The following is a 6,290-nucleotide window of genomic DNA, read 5'->3' as shown; positions in this document are numbered from 1 at the left end:
ATGCTGAGGAGCTATTGCACAGAGTGAGCAAAAAGTAGAGGAGATGAAGGAGAACATCCACAGCCTTAGGATGAGGGGGGAAGGAATCAAGAAGCAACTTCATCATGTACAGAGCAAGACTATGGTATTAACGACTGCAATAGTTAAATTAGATGCCTATCCTACTATGTAACAGGGTCTGAAATGCACGGTCTGTAATACCCCCATCATAGATGACTGTTGTATCTGATGGCCTATGTGGAACCACCATGTACATGTTTTTTGCTTTGGAGTGTTTGTGTATACAAAATCGCTATGTAGAGAATGCCATTTGCCATTGCCTAGGTCATGGACAGATTAAATGTGCCTGCCTGCTACAGCTATCTAATGATGAGAAAGTAGATGCTACAGTTCAATTTGCCATTTGAGGAAAAGATCTTAAAGAAAAGGAGCTCAAATTAAAGAAGTCCAAGACCAAACCTAACTACGAGGAAAAGGAGCCTGAAGGGAGGAACCAACCCCCTTCAGGAAAGGAGCAAGAAGGGCTGAGCTTGCAACTAGGAAGCTCAAATCAAGGAAAGAGGAAGCAGCATGAAGGGAAGGGTCAGGCCCCTGTAAGAAGGAACCAGCCCCATTTTGGAAAGGAGCAAGGAGGTCCGAGTCTGCAATTAGGGAGCTCAACAAGGAGACCTTGAGATGTAATTTGAAGTAAAGGAGTCTTTGAGATTGTAATCCATGTAAGCTGTGTGTAATCTATTCAATTCTCAATCTTCTCCAGAGTTTACTTGGGCAATATTTTCTCACCTAAGTGACTAGATAGTGTCCTTTGATCCACGCCAACACGGTAATAATAATGAGACGAAATATTTTGATTTGACAAGTAATGTGAGATGAAAGATTTCGATTAGATCACTAATGTGAGACTGAAAGATTTTGATCGGTGAACTAATGTGAGACGAAAGATTTCGATTAGACAACTAATGTGAGATGAAAGATTTAGATTAGACAACTAACATGAGACAAAAGAATGAGAGGGTCGGGCTCAATGAAGTATCTCCCTATTTAAGTGCAGTGCGGGCACAACTAAGAGTCCATTACGAAATCTAGCCCCAAAACTATGTACACCGATCTAGCTACTGCGAATCTATGGCATACCTAAAAGACTTTGGAATTATTTTGTTCTATCTGAAAACGATGTTGGATGGCATCCTTGCAGAAATAGACCCAAAGAAGAAGGAGGAAAATAACTGGAAGAAGGACATGCTTCAGTGGTGGGTGTATTACTTGGAGTCGGCACAGATGATGAATATTAATTTCCCTGGCTATTGTTTTTCTTGCTCCTTTAAGGTACTTGTCAAGCTCATGATGTAGGTTTCGTTTGGCAAGGTAGAGGTGCAAAGATGTATAGAGCGCAAAGACCAAGTTGAAGAGGACCCCTAGTGAAAGCAGGAGTTACTATGGGCATATAAGTCAGCAGAGTCAAGCAAGTAGAGTGTAATCTGAGTGTGTGAAGAGGTCTTCCATTGTGCAGCAGACTGGCCTAAAGAGTTGGGAGATGCTTGCTATAGAGAGGTTGATAAGATTGTTGGGAGTTTGAAATTTCCTTGAAAAAGCAAAATGTCATTGTGTTTTGAAATAATACAAATCTTGTAGATATTTCTTGAACTTGTGGATATTCTCATGGTGCTCGTAATACCTAATTGACCTGCTTCCATGTTAGTACTTAAATGTTTTAAGTAGCCTGGTGATTGAAATATGATGGTTAACTATACCCAATCTAAAGGGCACTAGCACTGTGCAACAAATTTTAGGATAGCACGATAGTAGTGCAAGATTAGTGCATGATAAGTTATCGCCAGTGCAGTGGTTGGTTGTACTAGAATATGAATAGCCACCAGTGCAGTGGTTTGCTTCTATTATTACAAGATGAATGGATTCGTTATGGAAAACCAATGCGGTGGTTGTTGGGATATACTAAAAGTAAGCATGGAATGAAATCTGATGGTTAACTAAACGATAAACAGTCTAAAAGGCATTGTTTTAGTATAGCACTGTGCAACAAATTTCAAGATAGTACAGCAGTAGTGTAGGGATAGCATGGTAGTAGTGTAGGATAAGTTATCACCAGCACAGTGGTTGGTTTGTACTAGGATATGAACAGCCAGATATGAACAGCCACTAGTGCAGTGGTTTCCTTCTATTATTATAAGATGAATGGATTTCTAGGATGTGTGGATTCGTTAAGGGAAACTTGCACGGTGGTTGTTGGGATATATTAAAAACAAGCATGGGTTTTACCGTTTAGGATTTACCAAAACAATTTAATAAAACCAACACGGTGGTTGTTTGGGATATACTAAAAAGAAGTAGTCTCAATACCAATTCCATTTTGTAGGACAAGTGGACATATTGTTTCCTTGCAATGAGACTACATACATTTTCTTAGTACTATCTTAGTCATCCTCGTCCACCACTCCAAGACACCCCAAGATGTGCTCATGCATGTCTACACAGGTTGCATCTGGAACTTAATAGCTCTTACTAGATGAGAGTACACACATGTTTGTGGACTCTTATGTAGCAGTTCATACTTCAGGGGGTCACTCATAAATATGTAAATGTAGCAAACAAAAGGGAATTTAAAAATCTATTTTTTACACATTTTTTACATATAGAAGGGTCCCATTTAAAGGGAGTATTCACATATTGAATAGGAAAAGAGTATGTTTGATTCATGGAAAAAATTTACAACTAAGGGGTTTTAAAATGGGCCTTGAACGCACGTGATATAGAGGGTTTACATATATTGAACCCCCTGAGAGTTCGTAATTGTGGCCTCTCTTGGATGTTTTTTTGTACCAAAAAGCTATGACTACTACATCCCACTTTGCATAAGTTGTTCCCCAACTATCCTTAAATGTTTCCTCAACCTTGTACTTAGGTTTTGTGCACTACAATAGAAAGTATGGGTCATCTTCCTCGTTCTCCCCATAATCTATGACAACTGCAAAGTTATCCCCCTCTTATAGACAGTTAGTGAGGTCATCGAAACTCTCCTCAAACTATGGCGAGTTGTTTGTCTCTCCATTGTTTGTCACTCCATTTGAACGTAGAGAGAAAACTTGAACCCGCTCCCATGTCTTCGTAGTTGCGATGTTCTCACAATCATCATGATCCCCTATGATGCACACACTACAGAAATAAGAAAGTTTTCTCGTTTTAATTAGTTGGTTGTTTGAAAAGCCCCATATGCTGTGCAGACCACAAACTCCTTTAATTTTCTTGAAATCATGCCCTGCTTCTCCTTTGCACTTCATGGAACACTCTGTGAACTATAGTATTCTTAAGGCTTTGTTTACTGTATATTGAATATGCGACTGTGGAGAGGTTGGCTGTAAGCCATGTTACATCATCATGGGCATCATTGAGTTTTTCTTGAGGGCATGCTAATTGGTGTTTAAACAAAGCTTGCTTCATAATAGCACTGCATCCATCATGTTCACCCTTGCCATGGCTAGACCCAAAGAAATTCCACATCATGTCTAGACCGGCCAGGGATTTGAACCTTGAGACAAAGTAGAATCCATGTGCTGATTTAAATTGAGAGGCAGCACCATGTTTTATATTTTTTGCATGGGAATTTTCCTTTTTCAGCCATTTCTAATGCTGTAGAAAAGCATGCTGCACAAATAGGGTTTCATGTTCCCTATCATCTGAAATGTAGAAATGGTAAGTGCGTTGCACTGACCTGGACTCCTGTGAGTCAGCAACAAGCAGATTGGCATCAGGTGTGGAAGAATCAAGCAAATGATTGTATGTGATAGGCACAAGAATTGTTATCTACTTGTTGTACCAGTGAGCACTTTGTATCTCATCTTGTTCTTGAAAAGAATAATTTCTACAAAATCTATGACAGAAACAATAGTTTCACAGGGAAAATTGGCAAGGCACGTCCTGAACTGCTTTATCCTGCCAGCTGGCCGTGAAATTGTGAAGCACATATTTTGAGATGGATTGAACCACGTGACCTACAAGCTCCCTTGGCTGGTGGGTGCTCTTATATGATAGTAGCCAGCTCTTTTTATTGGATCCTTCAACATTGACATTTTCAAATCTCCTCCATTTTAGAGCAATGTGGTTGTCTTCCCTCATTTCATTTGGACAGACATTGAATGTCTTCTTCTTTAGCTTTAAACTGCAATGCTTGCATGTGCCACGAATGCATTCAATCCTGTGCCACTCACGGTCTCCCTTTGGACAAACCACTAGCTCTCGCAGAGACCTCAAGCTACAAAACCTGCCCTCCCTTGCAACACATGATGAGGATCCAGGTGGCCCACATACTGCACATTCATTGGGGAGGCATGGGCATCGATCCCCATGGAGAAATGCTCCAACACGACTAGATCTCAAGTCATTCATAGCTTGCCGAGCCAAGTCAGAGTCTATGTGTGTTTTGTAACAATAAACATTCCTGTCTTTGAGTTTCTTGACGTACCAGGGCTTACAATGCTCAAAGCTCCTCAATACTCAAAGTTCCTTTGCCCAATTGAAATGTCTGGATTCTGATCCACAAACTTGAGATACAACTCCATCCACTGACCCAACATGCGAGAACAACAGAACAATGAGCGCCCTTTTTGCTACTACTAAAAGAATACAAAACACGGTCTAATTAAAGTATATCATGAAGCAAAATAATTTTCAACCACCACACTGGTTTAGGATAGTCACAATTTGAATCACCGGGTTGATTTAGGACAGTCAACCACCGGGCTGGTTTAGGACAGGTTTAGGACAGTCACAATCTCAACCACCGGGATGGTTTAGGACACTGTCACAATTTCAACCACTAGGATGGTTTAGCCTGACGATCTCAACTTCACATATTAGACAATAACAAGTATATTGCTTGTCATTTTTGAATTTCACCATTAGAAAATAACAATATATTGCTTTTCATTTCTGAATTCCATAATTTAATAGTGGTATATGAGGATAGGTCCCAGAGTTGGTGGGATAGGAGGCTTGTTGTGAGATTTGGAGCTCTTGTAGAATTGGGAAATTCTCCTTTCTTATGTGGAAAGTCTTGCACCAATGGTTGTAGCTTAGGGCTAAATGCCACGGACCCTAATTGTATGTGGCTTAAAGTGAAAAATCTTCTTTAGGATTCGGGGTTGATGGCTAGATTTGTGATCAGCTCTAATTGAAAGCTTGTGTTGTTAGGAGACACTTTTGGATACACATCGTGCATGAAAGCTTGGGGGTCGGTGATTCATGGTGAAATTTGCTATGCTATTTGGTTGATCTAAAATCAGTTAGTATTTAGGGACAAGCATACTATGGGTTTAGGGGAGTCTCTTGTCACTAGACCTTGAAGGCATGCTTGGGTGATGTGTCCTTTCTCGTGGTAAACGTGGATGCAATGGTGAGCCAGTGTTTGGCTGAGATGGAGGCGGTTTTGAAGGCCCGACCTAGTTTTCTTTTCTTATTGAGATTATACTTGCTCCTTGAGTGTAGGCCTAGGGCTTAGTCCCTTTATGGGTTGATTTTTCTATGGGTCTCTTTTGGGCCTGACCCCCCATTTTTGTTAGCACTGCCCTCTTTAGAGGGCAGGATATAGCAACGGTTTAGGTTCCTGTGGAATTCGGGATGCAATTCCTCTTGAGTTCTCTCAAGTTTTGTGGCATCCATGCAGTTGGCCTCCCCTATGCCCTTGCCCTTCCTCTCTCTCCAATTCTCCCTCCCCCTTTGCCTCCTCCCTCCACCCTTGGCATGGCTCCTCCTGCTATTGTCGGAGCTTTTCCGCACCATTTTCTCATTGATGCCAAACGTCGTGATCTTGTGTCTATATTTTCTAATGTAGTGGTGCGGAGGGATGCCAATCGTGTTGGTCTAATTATCGTGGGGCCTTTCTCTTCCTAGCCCCTTGATGAATATGACGACCAATGTGATTAGAGCATGTGCCTTTGACTTTGCGATGACCTCATGAGGCGTGACATCGACTGTGGTGATTGTGACGACGACCACATATATCCTCCTTATGGGAGAGTGCTATCGGACAATGTACCCTCTTGTTTAATAAATTCAAAAGTTTATATTAAAAATAGAAAAATTTACACACCGTGCGTACATAGTGCAATGTGTGTGGCACTGAATCAGCATAACAACGAGAAACAATAATAATAACAAACTAGCATCTCATAATGATATAGACAAATAGACATTGTATGGTGTAGGTTATTATGACAATATGGGCGTTACGAGGGAGAGGGCATCGCAACGCCGTGCAAACTGCAATGTGTGTGTGG

The sequence above is a fragment of the Dipteris shenzhenensis genome, chromosome 22, assembly GCF_047967505.1.
Source record: "Dipteris shenzhenensis isolate YYH24624 ecotype China chromosome 22, Dip_SZ_1.0, whole genome shotgun sequence".
Classification (NCBI taxonomy): domain Eukaryota; kingdom Viridiplantae; phylum Streptophyta; class Polypodiopsida; order Gleicheniales; family Dipteridaceae; genus Dipteris; species Dipteris shenzhenensis.
This window is presented reverse-complemented; position numbering follows the sequence as displayed.